General features: G+C 41.6%; 1 protein-coding gene across 2 annotated transcripts in view; it reads right to left on the bottom strand.

Annotated features, from left to right (window-relative positions):
• LOC139764694 (organic cation transporter protein-like) overlaps positions 1-24436 on the bottom strand; it is a 120749-nt gene that overhangs the window by 26269 nt on the left and 70044 nt on the right. The window lies entirely within an intron of this gene.

The following is a 24436-nucleotide window of genomic DNA, read 5'->3' as shown; positions in this document are numbered from 1 at the left end:
AATGTGCAGGTTTCAGATGTGTCCCTTTCTCTTTTTTTTTTCTTTTGATGCATCGATAATCCCTCTTTAGAAAGTTAGACTAAATATAATACCGGAATATAGAGTTCAGATATCACTACCTGTTACCACTTCCCCATTGGCTCCCTTTACCGATGTTTTTCGCTCATTATTTACCTCCTTCCAAAACATCTTATTCTCCCTAAAGTTTAATAGATGCTCTCTCACCCCAGCACTTATTTGACCTCTTTTTCAACCCCTGCACCTTCCTCTTGACCTCCTTTTGCTTTCTCTCATTTATCTGCCAATCATTTGCACTCCTTCCTTGTAAGTATCGTCCAAACGCATCGGTTTTCTCTTCATCCCATCACTCACTGAACTTTCTGATCTGACCACTTCTCACCTTGCGCTTTCCAAATGCATCTCTTTCAAATGCCAGCACTGCTTCCCTAAATACCTCCAAATCCTCACCCACTTTCTTTGCTTCATATACTCTCATCTTTGCCATTCTCCACTCGATCACTCTTGGTATTTCTTCACACAAGGTTCTGTTCCAAACTCACCTACTCACACCACTCTCTTCTCACAGATATTCTTTCCTCTTTTCCGAAAACCTCTACATTTCTTCACCCTCGCTTCCACAAGATAGTGACCAGACATCCCACCAGATGCACCTCTCAGCACATATACATTCCAAAGTCTCTCTTTTACGCGCCAATCAATCAATATGTAATCGAATAATGCCCGCTGTATACTTGTGCATATCCCTCTTTTTAGATCAGGTACTCCCAACCATAAGCCCTTTTTCAGCACACATCTCCGCTAGTTGTTCACCATTTCCATTAATAACACTGAATACGCCGGGTTGTGCACATCAACTTCCACACATGGCTCGCCCTTGGTTTGTGCACGTCAACTTCCAGATTCTACCCTTAACTGCCACATTACTTACCTTCGCATTTAAATCACCTATGACTGACACCCAGTCTCTTACATAAAAAAAAAAAAAAATGCTGGCATACACTCTCAGCTGCTCCCAAAACACTTGCCTCTCATGACTTTTTCTTCCCATGACCAGGTGCATAAGACACCAATAATCATCCATCTCTTGCCATCCACTTTCAGTTTTACGAACCTCAATCTAGAATTTATCTCCTTACACTCTGTCACACACTCCCGCTACTCCTATTTCAGGAGCAGTGCTACTCCTTCCATAGTTCTTGTCCTTTCACCAACCTCTGACTCTACTCCCAAGACATTTCCAAACCACTCTTCCCCCTTACCTTTGAGCTTTGTTTCGCTTAAATCCAGAACATCCAGGTTTCTTTCCTAAAACGTGCAACCTGCCTCTCCTCTCCTCTCATCTTGGTTCTATTCACAAACTTTCAGACGCCCCAATTTGAGCGTTTGAGGAGTATGAGACTTCCTATTTGGCTTCTTTTTTTTCTTTTAAAAATTTAGATACAAGAAGGTCTCCCTACACGCATACCGTTTGGCCCTGTTTATCTGAGTTCAATTTCGAAACAAATTTTAACTGAACATGTCCAGAGCCTAAGGTTCAGTGACACATCAACCTGTTTCACTCCGAAATATTTTGGACACGAGATTTAGGGCTATCGCTGTAAAATATATATATATATATATATATATGTACGAATATATATATATATATATATATATATATATATATATATATATATATATATATATATATATATATATATATATATATATATATATATATATATATATATATATATATATATATATATATATATATATATATATATATATATATATATATATATATATATATCCCTGGAGATAGGGGTGAAAGAATACTTCCCACACATTCCTCACGTGTCGTAAAAGGCGACTAAAGGGGACGGGGGCAGGGGGCTAGAAACCCTTCCTCCTTCTATTTTAACTTTCTAAAAGGGAAACAGAAGCAGGAGTCACGCAGGGAGTGCTCATCCTCCTCGAAGGCTCAGATTGGGATGTCTAAATGTGTGTGCATGTAACCAAGATGAGAAAAGAGGAGAGATAGGTAGCATGTTTGAGGAAAGGAACCTGGATGTTTTGGCTCTAAGTGAAACGAAGCTCAAGGGTAAATGGGAAGGGTAGTTTGGGAATGTCTTCGGAGTAAAGTCAGGGGTTAGTGAGAGGACAAGAGCAAGAAAAGGAGTAGCACTACTCGTGAAACAGGAGTGGTGGGAGTATGTGATAGAGTGCAAGAAAGTAAACTCTAGATTGATATTGGTAAAACTGAAAGTGGATGGAGAGAGATGGGTGATTATTGGTGCATATGCACCTGGGCATGAGAAGAAAGATCATGAGGGGCAAGTGTTTTGGGAGCAGCTGAATGAGTGTGTTAGTGGTTTTGATGCACGAGACCGGGTTATAGTGATGGGTGATTTGAATGCAAAGGTGAGTAATGTGGCACTTGAGGGAATAATTGGTATACATGGGGTGTTCAGTGTTGTAAATGGAAATGGTGAAGAGCTTGTAGATTTATGTGCTGAAAAAGGACTGGTAATTGGGAATACCTGGTTTAAAAAGAGAGATATACATAAGTATACGCATGTAAGTAGGAGAGATGGCCAGAGAGCGTTATTGGATTACGTGTGAATTGATAGGCGCGCGAAAGAGAGACTTTTGGATGTTAATGTGCTGAGAGGTGCAACTGGAGGGATGTCTGATCATTATCTTGTGGAGGCGAAGGTGAAGATTTGTAGAGACTTTCAGAAAAGAAGATAGAATGTTGGGGTGAAGATAGTGGTGAGAGTAAGGGAGCTTGGGAAGAAGACTTGTGTGAGGAAGTACCAGGAAAGACTGAATACAGAATGGAAAAAGGTGAGAACAAAGGAGGTAAGGGGAATGGGGGAGGAATGGAGTGTATTTAGGGAAGCAGTGATGGCTTGGGCAAAAGATGCTTGTGGCATGAGAAGCTTGGGAGGTGGGCAGATTAGAAAGGGTAGTGAGTGGTGGGATGAAGAAGTAAGATTATTAGTGAAAGAGAAGAAAGAGGCATTTCGACGATTTTTGCAGGAAATTAATGCTTTATTTCCCTGCAAAAATCGTCCAAATGTCTCTCTTTTCTCTTTCACTAATAATCTTACTTCTTCATCCCACCATTCACTACCCTTTCTAAACGCCCACCTCCAACGATTCTCATGCCACAAGCATCTTTTCAACAAGCAATAACTGCTTCCCTCAATACATCCCATTCCTCCTGCACTCTCCTTACGTCCTTTGTTATCACCTTTCTCCATTTGTACTCAATCTCTCCTGGTACTTCCTCCCACAAGTCTCCTTCCCTAGCTCAGTTACTCTCACCACGCTTTTCACCCCAACATCCTCTCTTCTTTTCTGAAGACCTCTACAAATCTTCACCTTCGCCTGCACAAGATAATGATAAGACATCCCTCCAGTTGCACCTCTCAGCACATTAACATCCAAAAGTCTTTCTTTCGCGCGCCTGTCAATTAACACGTAATCCAATAACGCCCTCTGGCCATCTCTCCTACTTATATATGTATACTTATGTATATCTCTCTTATTAAACCAGGTAATCCCAATCACCAGTCCTTTTTCAGCACATAAATCTACAAGCTCTTCACCATTTCCATTTACAACACTGAACACCCCATGTACACCAATCATTCCCTCAACTGCCACATTACTCAATTTTGCATTCAAATCATCCATCACTGTAACCCGGTCTCGTGCATCAAATATTTAAAATCAGATATTTAAAACACTTCACTTCTACCAGTTTTTCTTCATTCAAACCTACCTCCCAGTTGAATTATCCCTTAATCCTACTGTACCTAATAACCCTGCTCTTATTCACATTTACTCTCAGCTTTCTTCTCTCACACACTTTACCAAACTTAGTCACAAGCTTCTGCAGCTTCTCATATGAATCAGCCAGCAGCGCTGTTTCATCAGCGAACAACAACTGACTCACTTCCCAAGCTCTTTCATCCACAACAGACTGCATACTTGCCCCTCTTTCCGAAACTTTTTCATTCACCTCCCTAACAACCGAATCCATAAACAAATTAAACAACCAATGAGACATCACACACACCTGCCGCAAAACTACATTCACTGAGAACCAATCACTTTCCTCTCTTCCTACACGTACACATGCCTTACAACCTCGATAAAAACTTTTCACTGCTTCTAACAACTTGCCTCCCACAACATATATTCTTAATACCTCCCACAGAGCATCTCTATCAACTCTATCACATGCTTTCTCCAGATCCATAAATGCTACATACAAATCCATTTGCTTTTCTAAGTATTTCTCACATACATTCTTCAAAGCAAACACCTGATCCACACATCCTCTACCACTTCTGAAACCACACTGCTCTTCCCCATTCTGATGCTCTGTACATGCATTCATCCTCTCAATCAATACCCTCCCATATAATTTCCCAGGAATACTCAACAGACATATACCTCTGTAATTTGAGCACTCACTTTTATCCCCTTTGCCTTTGTACAATAGCACTATGCAAGCATTTCGCCAATCCTCAGGCAAATCAACATGAGCTATACATATATTAAATAACCTTACCAACCAGTCAACAAAACAGTCACCCCCTTTTTTAATAAATTCCACAGCAATACCATCCAAACCTGCTGCCTTGTCTGCTTTCATATTCTGCAAAGCTTTTACTACCTCTTCTCTGCTTACCAAATAATTCTCCCTAACCCTCTCACATTGCACACCACCTCGACCAAACCACCCTATATCTTCCACTCTATCATCAAACACATTCGACAAACCTCCAAAATGCTCACTCCATCTCCTTCCCACATCACCACTACTTGTTATCACCTCCCCATTAACCCCCTTCACTGAGGTTCCCATTTGTTCCCTTGTCTTACGCACTTTATTTACCTCCTTCCAAAACATCTTTTTATCCTCCCTAAGGTTTAATGATACTCTCTTACCCCAACTCGCATTTGCCCTCTTTTTCACCTCTTGCACCTTTCTCTTGACCTCCTGCCTCTTTCTTTTAAACATCTCCAGTCATTTGCATTTTTTCCCCGCAAAAATCGTTCAAATGACTCTCTCTTCTCCTTCACTAATACTCTTACTTCTTCATCCCACCACTCACTACCGTTTCTAATCTGCTCACCTCCCACGCTTCTCATGCCACAAGAATCTTTTGTATAAGCCATCACTGCTTTCCTAAATACATCCCATTTCTCCCCCATTCCCCTTACATCCGTTGTTCTCACTTTTTTCCATTCTGTGCTCAGCCTCTCCTGGTACTTCCTCACACAAGTCTCCTTCCCAAGCTCACTTACTCTCACCAATCTCTTCACCCCAACATTCTCTCTTCTTTTCTGAAAACCTCTACAAATCTTCACCTTCGCCTCCACAAGATAATGATCAGACATCCCTCCAGTTGCACCTCTCAGCACATTAACACCCAAAAGTCTCTCTTTCGCACGCCTATCAATTAACACGTAATTCAATAACGGTCTCTGGCCATCTCTCCTACTTACATACCTATACTCATATATATATATATATATATATATATATATATATATATATATATATATATATATATATATATATATATATATATATATATATATATATATATATATATGGGTAATGGCCTCTCTTTCCATACAACCCTCAATGCATCCACAACCTTAGCCTCCTGAAACTTGCATCCCAACTAACCATTATCTCAACTTTTTTTTTTTTTTATATGCTCTCAATTTTCTCCTTTGACACTCTTCCAGAATCAGAAACTAGCTTTTGCAGTTTTTCATTCAAATATACCACTAGCATTACATTATTAGCAGACCGCAAATGACACCTTGCCTCTAACCCCTTTTCCCCATGCATTTACATCCCTCATTACCCTATCTATAAATAAATTAAACAACCATGGTAGCATCATACACCCCTGCTGCAGACCCACCATCACATGAAACCACTCACCCTTCTCACTCCTTTTTGCACATGACACCTTATTTTCATGATAAAAAGTCATCACTGCTTTGGCTAGCTTTCGTTCCACACCCACATACTTGTAACACCTTCCACAAAGCATCTCCAGATCCATAAATTTTACATACAATATTTTTTCTGAAAGTGTTACTCACACAAATTCTTCAAAGAGGACACCTGAACCACACATCATCTACTTAATCCTATAGTCACATTATTCCTACCCAGTCTGATGCTCTTTGCATGCCACACTACCTCAGTCACACTTTCTTTTTCATCTTATACCTTTGTAATTCAAACATTCATTTTTGTTCCCACTGCCTTTATACATTGTCTTTATGCAAACATTATGCCAATTAGACACCTCACATAAATCTTAACTATACAATCAACAACACAGCACTCGCTTTTGAAAGAAATTCACCTGCAATTCCATCCTCCCCAGCTGCTGTACGACTCCTCATCTTCGGCAAGGCATTCACTTGTACTTCTTTTTTCACCAAACTAATTGACTTCCTCAGTTCATATACCTCCATGACCAAAACACCCCACATCTGCCACCCTATTGTCTAAACATATTCAACTCTTGCAAAATGTCAAATTACCCATTCCATTTGTTTACATCATCTCTGCCTATTACCACTTAACAGTCTGTTTCCTTCATTGATGCTCCTGCCTATTCTTTTCTTTTCCTTTTTCTATTAACTTCCTTCCAAAACATTTTCTAATTCTTCCTGAAGTTTGCCAATACTTTTCACCCAACAGTTATTCCCGATTTTTTCAGCCACTGCTCTCTCCTCTTGACTTCTCGTGGCATTCTCTTGAACATCTTCCAATCACTCATACTCCTTTCTTGCAATTAACACCCATACACTTCTCTCATCTCTTTCACTAGCAACTTCACTTCCTCATGCCACTGGTGACTCACTACCACTTCTCACATGCACCATCTTCCACGTTCCACATGCTGCACACTTCTCTCGCACATCATCACACCTTTCTTAATTACCTACTACTCTTCACATAGTTTGATAGCTTCATTTACATCCCAGCCTAAGGCAGGTACTAATTTATTGACCATCCCTGAGGGATGATGAAAGCTGCGTTGGCTGTTGGCCAGTTTACCAGCACAGAATTTGAACACAAATATATTATAGACCATATCGGAGCGGGGGGCTGGAAATCCTCCCCTCTCATTATTTTTTTTTTTTTTTTTTTTGATTTTCCAAAAGAGGGAACAGAGAAGGGGGCCAGGTGAGGATATTCCCTCGAAGGCCCAGTTCTCTGTTCTTAACGCTACCTCGCTAACGCGGGAAATGGCGAATAGTTTGAAAGAAAAGAAAAAGAAATATATATATATATATATATATATATATATATATATATATATATATATATATATATATATATATATATCCAGTGCTGGATAGACACAGTGGGTGTGAGGATAGACAGTGAGGGACGTCAACCCAAGTCGGGGGTCGACTCCGGAGAAGATTCGAACGGTATCACGGTGTTCGCGAGGCTTCATATGAACCAGAAGAATAGAGTAATCTGACGATCGATCAATGGACCTGGGTCGGTGATGTGAGTGAAGAACGTGTGTGGAGTTCTGTATGCTACATCTACGTTTCCTGGCAGTCCATTTACGCTTCATTTACAGTTGGTTCCAATTCAGCATCTTGTACCGACGCTTCAGCATCCTAATGAAGATGTGGTAATAAAATGTGACTTAAGTGTCACAAAAGGTCTAACTGTGAGGGATCTCAAGATAAATTCAAACCTTTCTGGTAGAGGCAGCAAAGGGGTGCTGGTAAATGGTGTAGATGTGTCTGAAATAAGAAACCAAGCTGTCCTGACTTCTGGTGGTTCCTCTGTTATTAGAGGTAGAAAGACATTTGTCAATGCATTCACAGCCGATCACCTTAATGCTGCTCCTCTTCGCCAACGGAACTACCTTGGCCACCAGTGATGCTACTACGTTTGTGAATCAAGAACCATTGCAACACAAACCTCGCCAGGTGGTAGAGTGTCCCGCAGTGTATCGAGACAGACTTCCCCAGAACTTTTTTTAAAGGGGAAGTAAATGTTTATAGTTGTGTTACTGGAGTGATAGTTTTCATACATGGTGCTTTGACAAGAAAATAGTGAAACTGGAAAAAATGTACCTTAGACATTGAAGCTTATTGATTTTTTTTTTTTTTTTTTTTTTTTTTTTTTTTTTTTTTTTATACTTTGTCGCTGTCTCCCGCGTTTGCGAGGTAGCGCAAGGAAACAGACGAAAGAAATGGCCCAACCCCCCCCCCATACACATGTACATACACACGTCCACACACGCAAATATACATACCTACACAGCTTTCCATGGTTTACCCCAGACGCTTCACATGCCTTGATTCAATCCACTGACATCACGTCAAACCCTGTATACCACATCGCTCCAATTCACTCTATTCCTTGCCCTCCTTTCACCCTCCTGCATGTTCAGGCCCCGATCACACAAAATCTTTTTCACTCCATCTTTCCACCTCCAATTTGGTCTCCCTCTTCTCCTCGTTCCCTCCACCTCCGACACATATATCCTCTTGGTCAATCTTTCCTCACTCATTCTCTCCATGTGCCCAAACCATTTCAAAACACCCTCTTCTGCTCTCTCAACCACGCTCTTTTTATTTCCACACATCTCTCTTACCCTTACGTTACTTATTGATACAGTGGTTAAATTGATGAGAACTACTATTGATGTTGTGTAAATAAATTAAACATTTCCTTTTTCCATAGCCAGAGGTTGAACCATTATGTGACATTCATTTTTTTTTTTTTTCATTTTCTTTTCAAGCTAGAAGTTTCAGTTTTCTAAATTGTTTCTTACATTTTTCATATGTATATATATGTATGTGTGTGTGTGTATATGTGCGTGTGTGTGTGTGTGTGTGTGTATGTGTATATATATATATACGTATATTATCCCTGGGGATAGGGGTGAAAGAATACTTCCCACGCATTCCTCGCGTGTCGTAGAAAGCGACTAGAGGGGACGGGAGCGGGGGGGCCAGAAATCCTCCCCTCCTTGTATTTTTTTAACTTTCTAAAATGGGAAACAGAAGAAGGAGTCACGCGGGGAGTGCTCATCCTCCTCGAAGGCTCAGATTGGGGTGCCTAAATGTGTGTGGATGTAACCAAGATGTGAAAAAAGGAGAGATAGGTAGTATGTCTGAGGAAAGGAACCTGGATGTTTTGGCTCTGAGTGAAACGAAGCTCAAGGGTAAAGGGGAAGAGTGGTTTGGAATATCTTGGGAGTAAAGTCAGGGGTTAGTGAGAGGACAAGAGCAAGGGAAGGAGTAGCAGTACTCCTGAAACAGGAGTTGTGGGAGTATGTGATGGAATGTAAGAAAGTAAATTCTCGATTAATATGGGTAAAACTGAAAGTTGATGGAGAGAGATGGGTGATTATTGGTGCATATGCACCTGGGCATGAGAAGAAAGATCATGAGAGGCAAGTGTTTTGGGAGCAGCTGAATGAGTGTGTTAGTGGTTTTGATGCACGAGACCGGGTTATAGTGATGGGTGATTTGAATGCAAAGGTGAGTAATGTGGCAGTTGAGGGAATAATTGGTATACATGGGGTGTTCATTGTTGTAAATGGAAATGGTGAAGAGCTTGTAGATTTATGTGCTGAAAAAGGACTGATGATTGGGAATACCTGGTTTAAAAAGCGAGATATACATAAGTATACTTATGTAAGTAGGAGAGATGGCCAGAGAGCGTTATTGGATTACGTGTTAATTGACAGGCGTGCAAAAGAGAGACTTTTGGATGTTAATGTGCTGAGAGGTGCTACTGGAGGGATGTCTGATCATTATCTTGTGGAGGCTAAGGTGAAGATTTGTATGGGTTTTCAGAAAGGAAGAGTGAATGTTGGGGTGAAGAGGGTGGTGAGAGTGAGTGAGCTTGGGAAGGAGACTTGTGTGAGGAAGTACCAGGAGAGACTGAGTACAGAAGGGAAAAAGGTGAGAACAATGGAAGTAAGGGGAGTGGGGGAGGAATGGGATGTATTTAGGGAATCAGTGATGGATTGCGCAAAAGATGCTTGTGGCATGAGAAGAGTGGGAGGTGGGTTGATTAGAAAGGGTAGTGAGTGGTGGGATGAAGAAGTAAGAGTATTAGTGAAAGAGAAGAGAGAGGCATTTGGACGATTTTTGCAGGGAAAAAATGCAATTGAGTGGGAGACGTATAAAAGAAAGAGATAGGAGGTCAAGAGAAAGGTGCAAGAGGTGAAAAAAAGGGCAAATGAGAGTTGGGGTGAGAGAGTATCATTAAATTTTAGGGAGAATAAAAAGATGTTCTGGAAGGAGGTAAATAAAGTGCGTAAGACAAGGGAGCAAATGGGAACTTCAGTGAAGGGCGCAAATGGGGAGGTGATAACAAGTAGTGGTGATGTGAGAAGGAGATGGAGTGAGTATTTTGAAGGTTTGTTGAATGTGTTTGATGATAGAGTGGCAGATATAGGGTGTTTTGGTCGAGGTGGTGTGCAAAGTGAGAGGGTTAGGGAAAATGATTTGGTAAACAGAGAAGAGGTAGTAAAAGCTTTACGGAATTGAAAGCCGGCAAGGCAGCAGGTTTGGATGGTATTGCTGTGGAATTTATTAAAAAAGGGGGTGACTGTATTGTTGACTGGTTGGTAAGGTTATTTAATGTATGTATGACTCATGGTGAGGTGCCTGAGGATTGGCGGAATGCGTGCATAGTGCCATTGTACAAAGGCAAAGGGGATAAGAGTGAGTGCTCAAATTACAGAGGTATAAGTTTGTTGAGTATTCCTGGTAAATTACATGGGAGGGTATTGATTGAGAGGGTGAAGGCATGTACAGAGCATCAGATTGGGGAAGAGCAGTGTGGCTTCAGAAGTGGTAGAGGATGTGTGGTTCAGGTGTTTGCTTTGAAGAATGTATGTGAGAAATACTTAGAAAAGCAAATGGATTTGTATGTAGCATTTATGGATCTGGAGAAGGCATATGATAGAGTTGATAGAGATGCTCTGTGGAAGGTATTAAGAATATATGATGTGGGAGGCAAGTTGTTAGAAGCAGTGAAAAGTTGTTATCGAGGATATAAGGCATGTGTACGTGTAGGAAGAGAGGAAAGTGATTGGTTCTCAGTGAATGTAGGTTTGCGGCAGGGGTGTGTGATGTCTCCATGGTTGTTTAATTTGTTTATGGATGGGGTTGTTAGGGAGGTGAATGCAAGAGTTTTGGAAAGAGGGGCAAGTATGAAATCTGTTGGGGATGAGAGAGCTTGGGAAGTGAGTCAGTTGTTGTTCGCTGATGATACAGTGCTGGTGGCTGATTCATGTGAGAAACTGCAGAAGCTGGTGACTGAGTTTGGTAAAGTGTGTGAAAGAAGAAAGTTAAGAGTAAATGTGAATAAGAGCAAGGTTATTAGGTACAGTAGGGTTGAGGGTCAAGTCAATTGGGAGGTGAGTTTGAATGGAGAAAAACTGAAGGAAGTGAAGTGTTTTAGATATCTGGGGGTGGATCTGGCAGCGGATGGAACCATGGAAGCGGAAGTGGATCATAGGGTGGGGGAGGGGGCGAAAATTCTGGGAGCCTTGAAGAATGTGTGGAACTCGAGAACATTATCTCGGAAAGCAAAAATGGGTATGTTTGAAGGAATAGTGGTTCCAACAATGTTGTATGGTTGCGAGGCGTGGGCTATGGATAGAGTTGTGCGCAGGAGGATGGATGTGCTGGAAATGAGATGTTTGAGGGCAATGTGTGGTGTGAGGTGGTTTGATCGAGTAAGTAACGTAAGGGTAAGAGAGATGTGTGGAAATAAAAAGAGCGTGGTTGAGAGAGCAGAAGAGGGTGTTTTGAAATGGTTTGGGCACATGGAGAGAATGAGTGAGGAAAGATTGACCAAGAGGATATATGTGTCGGAGGTGGAGGGAACGAGGAGAAGAGGGAAACCAAATTGGAGGTGGAAAGATGGAGTGAAAAAGATTTTGTGTGATCGGGGCCTGAACATGCAGGAGGGTGAAAGGAGGGCAAGGAATAGAGTGAATTGGAGCGATGTGGTATACCGGGGTTGACGTGACTGTCAGTGGATTGAATCAAGGCATGTGAAGCGTCTGGGGTAAACCATGGAAAGCTGTGTAGGTATGTATATTTGCGTGTGTGGACGTATGTATATACATGTGTATGGGGGTGGGTTGGGCCATTTCTTTCGTCTGTTTCCTTGCGCTACCTCGCAAACGCGGGAGACAGCGACAAAGCAAAAGAAAAAAAAAAAAAAATATATATATATATATATATATATATATATATATATATATATATATATATATATATATATATATATATATATATATATATATATATATATATATATATATATATATATCTTTTTAAACCAGGTCAGTCCGTTTTCAGCACATAAATCTAGAAGCTCTTCACCATTGCCATTTACAACATATATATATACGTAAGACTCACGCACACTACCATTAATTTTTCATTAACTATTTGTTATTATCATTTTACTGTGAGTTACATAGAGTTATATGCATGTTGCCACGGGCTCACTGTTCCCACGGGCTACTGTTCATCAGGATGTTTGAACACGTAAGAGCTGATCTGTTATATGAACACCTTGTTGAATGGGTGTTGACGGACTCCCATATAACCCCTGCCAGTGTGACCCAAGGGGACACACTGGCCAGCATCGTCACACTGTTCACTAGAGTGTGTCGTAATGTGTCATAAGACTTTAGCCCAGAGTACTACAGATGGACGTACACGTTTTGTTGTAATAAATCTACAAAGGCCGCCTGATCTTCATTGAGTACCACAGACGAAGAAGACCTGATTTCCTTCCTCCCAACTCAACCTTACAAATGGTGGCAGCGAAGTAAGAACCCACGTGACCACACACGACCGTCACATATACTTCATATTTCTACGTCTGGTGTTGCCAGCAGTCATACAAGCCTACCTGACACCGTCTTGGCGCTCGCTCCAGTGGACGTTAAGGGCGGAACCCCATGGCCGGCTACTTTCTCCATCACCCGTACCTCAATGCAGTGAAGATGAGTCTTTATTGCATTGCTGACACTGTGTCGCTTGCAAGGGAAGACAGCGCCACCGCCGTGGAGTGTTGTCATCACATCCACGCGTCTCTAGCAAGGTCAGCGATCCTGCCAACACCAACGTGTAGGTCATCCTGTCGACCACTCCAGAGACGCGTCATCATCAGCCGTGGTGACATCCCAGACGTCAGCATCGCGTGTTCCAGCCCTTGTCGCTCACTCAACTTTCCTGCTAGCGAGCCGCTACTCTGCACACATCTTCACCTCGCTACACCCAGCGAGCCGCTACTCTGCACACATCTTCACCTCGCTACACCCAGCCAGCCGCTACTCTGCACACGTCCCCCCCCCCTCGCTACACCCAGCGAGCCGCTACTCTGCACACATCTTCACCTCGTTACACCCAGCGAGCCGCTACTCTGCACACGTCTCCCCCTCGCTACGCCACACCCGAGACGTCTTCGCGAGCGATTCTTCCATTCAGATAAGAACTGTGTCAAAATGGTTCACTCTGTGAGGTATGCTCCTTTTGTGTGTTACTAGTTCCTAGTCTATGAATATAGATATATATATATACTTTTGGGTAATATGATTATTCATCCTTGTAGTTTAGCAAATTAATCTAAGGTTTTCAGTTATTCTTGCATATATTCTTATGTTTTCATACATTGGTACTATTGTTTTTAGTGATGATTACTTTCACATACAGAATCTTGTATTGAAAGGTTGGATTATTATGCCAGAGTTTTTATTGCCTTTATTTCATTACAATATTTTCGAATAATATTTGGGTTAGGTATTTTGGTTTAGGACATTAGTGTTCATTGCATTTTGATTTTTTCGAGAGGATTATTACTTAAACACTTTAAGTCTGATTGTATTACATGTCCGAAGATATTCCATGCGGTAATCGTAAAGGTTCATATGTACTTAGGAAATTACCTAGGATCCCTTACTATAAACGGAACCAACCTTCTAAAATGGGGACGTCACACAAAGTTGTTTTGACAGATTCTGGTGACACAGATGACCCACAGAAACCTTCTCATACGTTACCACACCCACACCCACCTCCCCCTCCACATCACGAAAACTCAGGACAATCAGATACTTCACAAAAAAAAACAGTTTTCACACTAAAACAAGCGAGGGAACCACACGAGTTATTTGATGGTAAACTATCAAATTTTGATCGGTGGATCAGGAACGTAGAGGACAGTGTTGAACATAATGGTGATTCAGGAGACAGAGCGCTTATATCGGCTGATAAAAATCTCATTGATTTCAACCAGCCTAACACTTACGCTAAGGATGTTTATGACTCAGATGACATTCAAAACTGTACATCTTGGGAAGAATTTAAAACGTTGTTTACATTAGGTTGTGAGGAATCATTCTCAGATAGTTTACTACACGCCCTTTTTACGTGCTCTTAACACAACATACATGGATGATACGTCAATCCCTGATCACTGGAGTACCTTACATGGAAGAATGAGCTTATTTAGGCAGGCTTATGAATCCTCACCCAAGATGTGGGCCATGATGAAGCCTGAAACTCGTGTCCAAACACTCATGCGTTTATTATACATAATCTTTATTCTCAAGGACTTGCCTCCAGACGTAACTCGGTGGTTACTTAATGAAGACATCGACCCATCATGGTCAGTAACGAAAGTATTGAATTACACTCAAAAGAAAGGTGGATATCATAACACCAAGACACTGGGGAGGGTGTCGGCTTCCCAGAGTATGAGGAAACATTCTAGTGATCAACACAATCATTCCTCTCACGGTCAATTAAAGCGATTCAGTGATGACAAACACTCACATAAGGTTACGTGTTTCCGGTGTGGCCAAGCAGGACATAAAGCGAATGTGTGTCCTTACACATCGGACTCTTTCTCACGCCTCGACCAGAACAACAAACGCAGTCAACGACCCATGTCATCACAACCTCGGTCGTCACAATGCTGCAGACAGTGTCATAATTTCCTGCAGTCAGACACCAAGCTGACCTTCACCTGCACGCGCCCAACACCAAGCTGGTGTTCATATCATAGGAACGCTAGACACACTTCAGCGGAATGTCGAGCATTAGCTAGACAGACGTCATCTAACACAGGTTCATCATGTCATTATCAACAATGACAATCTCTCGCTCATGACAAGACTCCATCACATAAGGAACTCTTAAGACATTTTCGTTCTTCGCCATTTTCTCACATTACAAGTTTCGATTTAGTGGGTTCTTTCCAGGTTAAGCCAATCACAATCTTTCTAGACAGCAGCACGGAAGCAGATGTCATTCATTATGATTTTATTCAACCATTAATGGGGCGCACTCAACTTGTTCAATGCTCGTACTTTTACCCATCCCTTCTCAAATGAAAATCTCGACGTAAGGGGAACTATTAGAATGAACATTCGCATAGGCGACTCAGTCATTACCGTAACCCCTTACAATGTTCGTGGTGTAACTTTTCCTGCTAACTTGTTACTAGGACGCCACTCTATGGCACAACATAAGATCTGTCGTCCTATTTATCATGAAAATGTTCTTTGTGTTGATAATACGTTCCTGCCATTGTCATAGAAGAGTTTTCACTCAGTCAGAGTCATTAACACATCTGCTCCCACGTCCTGCTTCACGGTAGACAATACGCATCCTTTTTATTTTTCTACTCATCATTGCCCTGGTCAACTGAAAACAAACATGACTCTGCATAGTAACACATTAACGAAGGTTCCTCTCTCACTTTCTCGACCATGGATGACTGATCATGGACTGAGACTTAGCGTGATCTCGCACTAAGAGTAGTCGCTCAACCTTCATCACTAACTGGCAAAGGACTATCGATGGATGCCTCTATTCATGAGACCGCAGATGGAGAGGTCACCATATACATTGCCAATAAGGGACCCACAACTGTCCGTCTCCGTAGAGGGACCAAGCTTGTGGAATTCTCCGTTTTGAAGTCGAGAATTCAAGACGAGGAGTTACATGAGTTTAACATCCATCTAGTCTCACATTCCATTAACCCACCACCACCTACTCCTCCTACCCCTGACTCAGCAGTGCACGGCTCGAGTCAGCTCCCCACCATCACCCCCGACATGATACCCAAGGTAGGATTAACCAAGCATGTTGACCAGTTAACAGACTTACTTAACCAGTATAGGTCTACTATTGCCTTATCAGGAGAACCACTCGGTAGAACTCATTTGGATGTTCACGCTATTAACTTACAGAAAAACACACACGTCCCATTTACGTCCCTGCCTATCGGTTGCCACACGCGCACAGAGACATAGCAAGCAAACTTGTTGAGGACATGTTGAAAGATAAGGTCATAGAGGAATCACGATCACCATGGAATTCACCACTTCTGATAGTTCCGAAAAAGGACGGAACTTTTAGACCAGTCATAAATTTTAGAAAAATTAACAACAAGATCACTTTGAAAGATGGTTTCCCATTACCAGTGGTATCAGAGCTTCTTCATAGCCTCGGTAACAATAAGGTATTTTCAACTTTGGATTTATTGAGCGGATTTTGGCAGATTCCCTTGTCAGAGGAAAGCCGCCCCCTGACTGTGTTCAGTACGCCAGATGGTCATTGGCAGTTCATATGCATCATGGCCTTCGGTCTTCATTCCTCACCGGTGATCACCTTCTCAAGGTTAATGACTAACATTTGTCGTCACATGTTGGGCAAAGATGTATTGGTTTATCTTGATGATATAATTGTCATGTCTCCAGACATTGCTTCTCATTTCAAAAGTCTTGAGAGAGTATTTCTACGACTTAAGGATGCAAACCTAAAAGTCAAGTTATCCAAATGTTCCTTTCTACAGACAAGAATTGATCACTTAGGTCACACCGTTGATGAAAACGGTATTCAACCTAATGCAGATAAAGTAAAAACAATTGTAGAATGGCCAGTCCCTTCCACAACAGACAAGGTCAAATCCTTCCCTGGTTTAGCAGGATATTACTGAAGATTTATGGCTAATTTCGCGAGGATCGCAAACCCCCTCACTTCACTTCTGAAACCGGGAGTTACATTCCAATGGTCTACAGCGCAAGACAATGCGTTTAACTTACTTAAGCAACACTTGATCGAGGCGCCTATCCTTCGATTTCCCAACTTTGAGAAACCCTTCATTTTGCACACAACAGATGCTTTTAAACAGGGTCTTGGAGCTGTACTTATGCAGGAGTCAAATAAGGGTAGACTTTTTCCCATAGCTTATTCGAGCCGTTCATGTTCGAAGACGGAATTGAAATACTCAATAACAGAATTGGAAGGCCTTGCAGTTGTTTGGGCACTCAAACATTTTAAGGAATACATATATCGTTACCCTATTACAGTTTATACAGATCACAGAGCTCTGTTGGGTATTTTTCAAAGACAAGATCCTACAGGAAAGTTTCAGAGGTGGTTCTTAACTATACAAGCATTTGACCCAGATCTTCGCTTTGTTTCGGGTTCATCCAATGTAGTTGCAGACTCGCTTTCCCGAAGAGTGAGTACAGTCACTGTAGGCAATAGCCCCGTAGATTTTGATGTAGAAAGGTTGACACGACATCAACGGGATGACCCAGTCTAGGGTCCTGTCATAGAATGCCTAGAGGGTTTAAGATCTTCATTGGATGCTAAAACAGTTGTTCCAGTCAGAGAATTGTATCTAGCACAGGGAGTCCTGTGCGGGGACGCGAAATTAGGAGTACCTGCCCGTGTTGTTAAGCAAACAATAATTCCAACAGCATTAGCACAAGATTTCTTAAAGTTAGCACATGATTCACCAAAGGCCGCACACCCAGGCGCAGATAAATGCTGTAAGCAAACTCGTTTGAGGTATTTCTGGCCAAGGATGCAGAAAAATATTAAAGATCATATTTTCAGGTGCCAAACCTGTAACACACACGTGGGAAGGTGACTGCTTTGTTGACTGGTTGGTAAGGTTGTTACTGTATGTATGACTCATGTTGAGGTGCCTGAGAACTGGCGTAATGTTTCCATAGTGCCATTGTACAAAGGCAAAGGGGATAAGAATGAGTGCTCAAATTACAGAGGTATAAGTTTGTTGAGTATTCCTGGTAAATTATATGGGAGGGTATTGATTGAGAGGGTGAAGGCATGTACAGAGCATCAGATTGGGGAAGAGCTGTGTGGTTTTAGAAGTGGTACAGGATATGTAGGTCAGGTGTTTGCTTTCAAAATATATGTGAGAAATACTTAAAAAAACAAACGGATTTGTATGTAGCATTTATGGATCTGGAGAAAGCATATGATAGAGTTGATACAGATGCTCTGTGGAAGGTATTAAGAATGCATGGCGTAGGAGGTACATTCTTAGAACCAGTGAAAAGATTTTATCGAGAATGTAAGGCATATGTACGTGTAGGAAGAGAGGAAAGTGATTGGTTCTCAGTGAATGTAGGTTTGCGGCAGGGGTGTGTAATGTCCCCATGGTTGTTTAATTTGTTTATGGATGGGGTTGTTAGTAAGGTGAATGCAAGAGTTTTGGAAAGAGGGGCAAGTATGCAGTCTGTTGTGGATGAGAGAGCTTGGGAAGTGAGTCAGTTGTTGTTCGCTGATGATACAGCGCCGGTGGCTGATTCGTGTGAGAAACTGCAGAAGCTGGTGACTGAGTTTGGTAGAGTATGTGAAAGAAAAAAGCTGAGAGTAAATGTGAATAAGAGCAAGGTTAATAGGTACAATAGGGTTGAGGGACAAGTCAATTGGAAGGTAAGTTTGAATGGAGAAAAACTGGAGGAAGTGACCAAACTATTTCAAAACACCCTCTTCTGTTCTCTGAACCACACTCATTCTATTGCCACACATCTCTCTTGCCCTATTATTACTTACTCAATCAAATCACCTCACACCACACATTGTCCTCAAACATCTCATTTCCATCACATCCACCCTCCGCACAACTCTATCTATAGCCCGCGCCTTGCAACCATTAACATTGTTGGAAACACTGTTCCTTCAAACATACCCATTTTTGCTTTCCGAGATAATGTTCTCGACTTCCACACATTCTTCAACGCTGCCAAAACTTTCGCCCCCTCCCCAACCCTATGATTCACTTCTGCTTCCATGGTTCGATCCACTGCCAAATCCACTCCCAGATATCTAAAACACTTCACTTCCTTCAATTGAAACTTATCTCCCAGTTGACTTGTCCCTCAACCCTACTGTGCTGACTAACCTTGCTCTTATTCACATTTACTCGTAGCTTTCTTCTTTCACACACTTTACCAAACTCAGTCACCAGCTTCTGCAGTTTCTCACACGAATCAGCCACCAGCGCTGTATCATCAGCGAACAACAACTGACTCACTTCCCAAGCTCTTTCATCCACAACAGACTTCATACTTGCCTCTCTTTCCAAAACTCTTGCATTCACCTCCTTGACAACCCCATCCATAAACAAATTAAACAACCATGGAGACATCACACACCCTTCCCCAAACCAACATTCTCTGAGAATCAATCACTGTCCTCTCTTCCTACACGTACACATGCCTTACATTCTCGATAAGAACTTTTCACAGGTTCTAACAACTTGCCTCCCACACCATATATTCTTAATACCTTCCACAGAGCATCTCTATCAACTCTATCATATGCCTTCTCCAGATCCATAAATGCTACATACAAATCCATTTGCTTTTCTAAGTATTTCTCACATACATTCTTCAAAGCAAACACCTGATCCACACATCCTCTACCACTTCTGAAACCACACTGCTCTTCCCCAATCTGATGCTCTGTACATGCCTTCACTCTCTCAGTCAATACCCTCATATACCCATATGATTTCTCAGGAATACTCGTGAAACTTATTCCTCTCTCTAATTTGAGCACTGACTTTTATCACCTTTGCCTTTGTACAATGGCAGTATGCAATCATTCCGCCAATCCTCAGGCACCTCAACATGAGTCATACATACATTAAATAACCTTACCAACCAGTCAACAATACAGTCACCCCCTTTTTTAATAAATTCCACTGCAATACCATCCAAACCTGCTGCCTTGTCTGCATTCACCTTCCGCAAAGCTTTTACTACATCTCTGTTTACCAAATCATTCTCCCTAACGCTCTCACTTTGCACACCACCTCGACCAAAACACCCTAAATCTGCCTCCTTATCATCAAACACATTCAACAAACCTTCAAAATACTCACTCCATCTCCTTCTCACATCACTACTTGTCACCAACTCCCCATTAGCCCCCATCAGTGAAATTCCCAGTGTTCCCTTGTCTTACGCACTTTATTTACCTCCTTCCAAAACATCTTTTTATTCTCACCAAAATTTAATGATACTCTCTCACCTTAACTCTCATTCGCCCTCTTTTTCTCCTCTTGCACCTTTCTCTTGACCTCCTGCCTCTTTCTTTTATACATCTCCCAGTCATTTGCATTATTTCCCAGCAAAAATCTTCCAAATGCCTCTCTTTCCTCTTTCACTAATAATCTTCCTTCTTTATTCCACCACTCACTACCCTTTCTAAACTGCCCACCTCTCACGCTTCTCATGCCAGAAGCATCTTTTGCGCAAGCCATCACTGCTTCCCTAAATACATCCCATTTCTCCACCACTCCCACCACGTCCTTTGTTCTCACCTTTTTCCATTTTGTACTCAGTCTCCCTAGTACTGCCTCACACAAGTCTCCTTCCCAAGCTCACTTACTCTCACCACTCTCCTCACCCCAACATTCTCTCTTCTTTTCTGAATACCTCTACAAATCTTCACCTTCGCTTCCACAAGATAATGAGCAGACATCCCTCCAGTTGCACCTCTCAGCACATTAACATCCAAAAGTCTCACCTTCGCTTCTATCAATCAACACGTAATCCAATAACGCTCTCTGGCCATCTCTCCTACTTACATACGTATACTTATATATATCTCTCTTATTGAACCAGGTATTCCCAATAACCAGTCCTTTTTCAGCACATAAATCTACAAGCTCTTCACCATTTCCATTTATAACACTGAACACCCCATGTACGTACACCAATTATTCCCTCAACTGCCACATTACTCACCTTTGAATTCAAATCACCCATCACTATAACCCGGTCTCGTGCATCAAAAGTACTAACACACTCACGGAGCTTCTCCCAAAACACTTGCCTCTCATGATCTTTCTTCTCATGCCCAGGTACATATGCACCAATAATCACCCATCTCTCTCCATCTACTTTCAGTTTTACCCATATCAATCTAAAGTTTGCCTTCTTACACTCTATCACATACTCCCATCACTCCTGTATCAGGAGTAGTGCTACTCCTTCTCTTGAGCTTCGTTTCCCCCAGAGCCAAAACATCCAGGTTCCTTTCCTCAAACATACTACCTAGCTCTCTTTTTTTCTCATTTTGGTTAAATTCACATACATTTAGACACCCCTATCTGAGCCTTCGAGGAGGATGAGCACTCCCCGCGTGACTGCTTCTTCTGTTTTCATTTTTAGAAGGTTAAAATACAAGGAAGGAAGGGTTTCCAGCCCCCAGCCCCCGTCCCCTTTAGTCGACTTCTATGACACATGAGGAATGCGTGGGAAGTATTCTTTTCCCCATCTCCAGGGATAATATATATGTAGATATATACATATATATATATATATATATATATATATATATATATATATATATATATATATATATATATATATATATATATATATATATATATATACATATATATGTATATAATACATCGATGTATATCAACTGACTGTTATATTTCTCTCTTGTGTCTCCCCTGATGATGTGATTATTACACGAAAGTGCTCTTGGGAACTTTTTGTGTTTCATTTTCCCCGTGGACTCATAGAAATATCTTGATCACGCGCAAAATTGTGATCCTTTCCAATATATATATATATATATATATATATATATATATATATATATATATATATATATATATATATATATATATATATATATATATATATATGTATTAAGAGTAAATGTGAATAAGAGCAAGGTTATTAGGTACAGTAGGGTTGAGGGTCAAGTCAATTGGGAGGTGAGTTTGAATGGAGAAAAACTGGAGGAAGTGAAGTGTTTTAGATATCTGGGAGTGGATCTGGCAGCGGATGGAACCATGGAAGCGGAAGTGGATCATAGGGTGGGGGAGGGGGCGAAAATTCTGGGAGCCTTGAAGAATGTGTGGAAGTCGAGAACATTATCTCGGAAAGCAAAAATGGGTATGTTTGAAGGAATAGTGGTTCCAACAATGTTGTATGGTTGCGAGGCGTGGGCTATGGATAGAGTTGTGCGCAGGAGGATGGATGTGCTGAAAATGAGATGTTTGAGGACAATGTGTGGTGTGAGGTGGTTTGATCGAGTGAGTAACGTAAGGGTAAGAGAGATGTGTGGAAATAAAAAGAGCGTGGTTGAGAGAGCAGAAGAGGGTGTTTTGAAGTGGTTTGGGCACATGGAGAGAATGAGTGAGGAAAGATTGACCAAGAGGATATATGTGTCGGAGGTGGAGGGAACGAGGAGAAGAGGGAGACCAAATTGGAGGTGGAAAGATGGAGTGAAAAAGATTTTGTGTGATCGGGGCCTGAACATGCAGGAGGGTGAAAGGAGGGCAAGGAATAGAGTGAATTGGAGCGATGTGGTATACCGGGGTTGACGTGCTGTCATGGATTGAATCAAGGCATGTGAAGCGTCTGGGGTAAACCATGGAAAGCTGTGTAGGTATGTATATTTGCGTGTGTGGACGTATGTATAAACATGTGTATGGGGGGGGTTGGGCCATTTCTTTCGTCTGTTTCCTTGCGCTACCTCGCAAACGCGGGAGACAGCGACAAAGCAATAAAAAAAAAAAAATTTATTTTTATTTGCTTTGTCGCTGTCTCCCGCGTTTGCGAGGTAGCGCAAGGAAACAGACGAAAGAAATGGCCCAACCCACCCCCATACACATGTATATACATACACGTCCACACACGCAAATATACATACCCATACATTTGAATGTACACATATATATATACACACACAGACACATACATATATACACATGCGCACAATTCACACTGTGTGTCTTTATTCATTCCCATCGCCACCTCGCCACACATGGAATAACATCCACCTCCCCCCTCATGTGAGCGAGGTAGCGCTAGGAAAAGACAACAAAGGCCATATTCGTTCACACTCAGTCTCTAGCTGTCATGCAATAATGCCCGAAACCACAGCTCCCTTTCCACATCCAGGCCCCACACAACTTTCCATGGTTTACCCCAGACGCTTCGCATGCCCTGATTCAATCCACTGAAAGCACGTCGACCCCGGTATACCACATTGATCCAATTCACTCTATTCCTTGCACGCCTTTCACCCTCCTGCATGTTCAGGCCCCGATCACTCAAAATCTTTTTCACTCCATCTTTCCACCTCCAATTTGGTCTCCCACTTATCCTCGTTCCCTCCACCTCCGACACATATATCCTCTTGGTCAATCTTTCCTTACTCATTCTCTCCAGGTGCCCAAACCATTTCAAAACACCCTCTTCTGCTCTCTCAACCACGTTCATTTTATTTCCACACATCTCTCTCACCCTTACATTACTTACTCAATCAAACCACCTCACACCACATATTGTCCTCAAACATCTCATTTCCAGCACATCCACCCTCCTGCGCACAACGCTATCCATGGCCCACACCTCGCAACCATACAACATTGTTGGAACCACTCCTTCAAACATAGCCATTTTTGCTTTCTGAGAAAATGTTCTCGACTTCCACACATTCTTCAAGGCTCCCAGAATTTTCGCCCCCTCACCCACCCTATGATTCACTTCCGCTTCCATGGTTCCATCCGCTGCCAGATCCACTCCCAGATATCTAAAACACTTTACTTCCTCCAGTTTTTCTCCATTCAAACTTACCTCCCAATTGACTTGACCCTCAACCCTACTGTACCTAATAATCTTGCTCTTATTCACATTTACTCTTAACTTTCTTCTTTCACACACTTTACCAAACTCAGTCACCAGCTTCTGCAGTTTCTCACAAGAATCAGCCACCAGCGCTGTATCATCAGCGAATAACAACTGACTCACTTCCCAAGCTCTCTCATCCCCAACAGACTTCATACTTACTTTATATATATATATATATATATATATATATATATATATATATATATATATATATATATATATATATATATATATATATATATATATATATATATATATATATATATATATATATATATATATCTTTTCTTTCTTTTAAACTATTCGCCATTTCCCGCGTTAGCGAGGTAGCGTTAAGAACAGAGGACTGAGCCTTTTTTGGAATATCCTCACCTGGC

Source organism: Panulirus ornatus, chromosome 50, assembly GCF_036320965.1.
Source record: "Panulirus ornatus isolate Po-2019 chromosome 50, ASM3632096v1, whole genome shotgun sequence".
NCBI lineage: Eukaryota > Metazoa > Arthropoda > Malacostraca > Decapoda > Palinuridae > Panulirus > Panulirus ornatus.
This window is presented reverse-complemented; position numbering and strand designations above follow the sequence as displayed.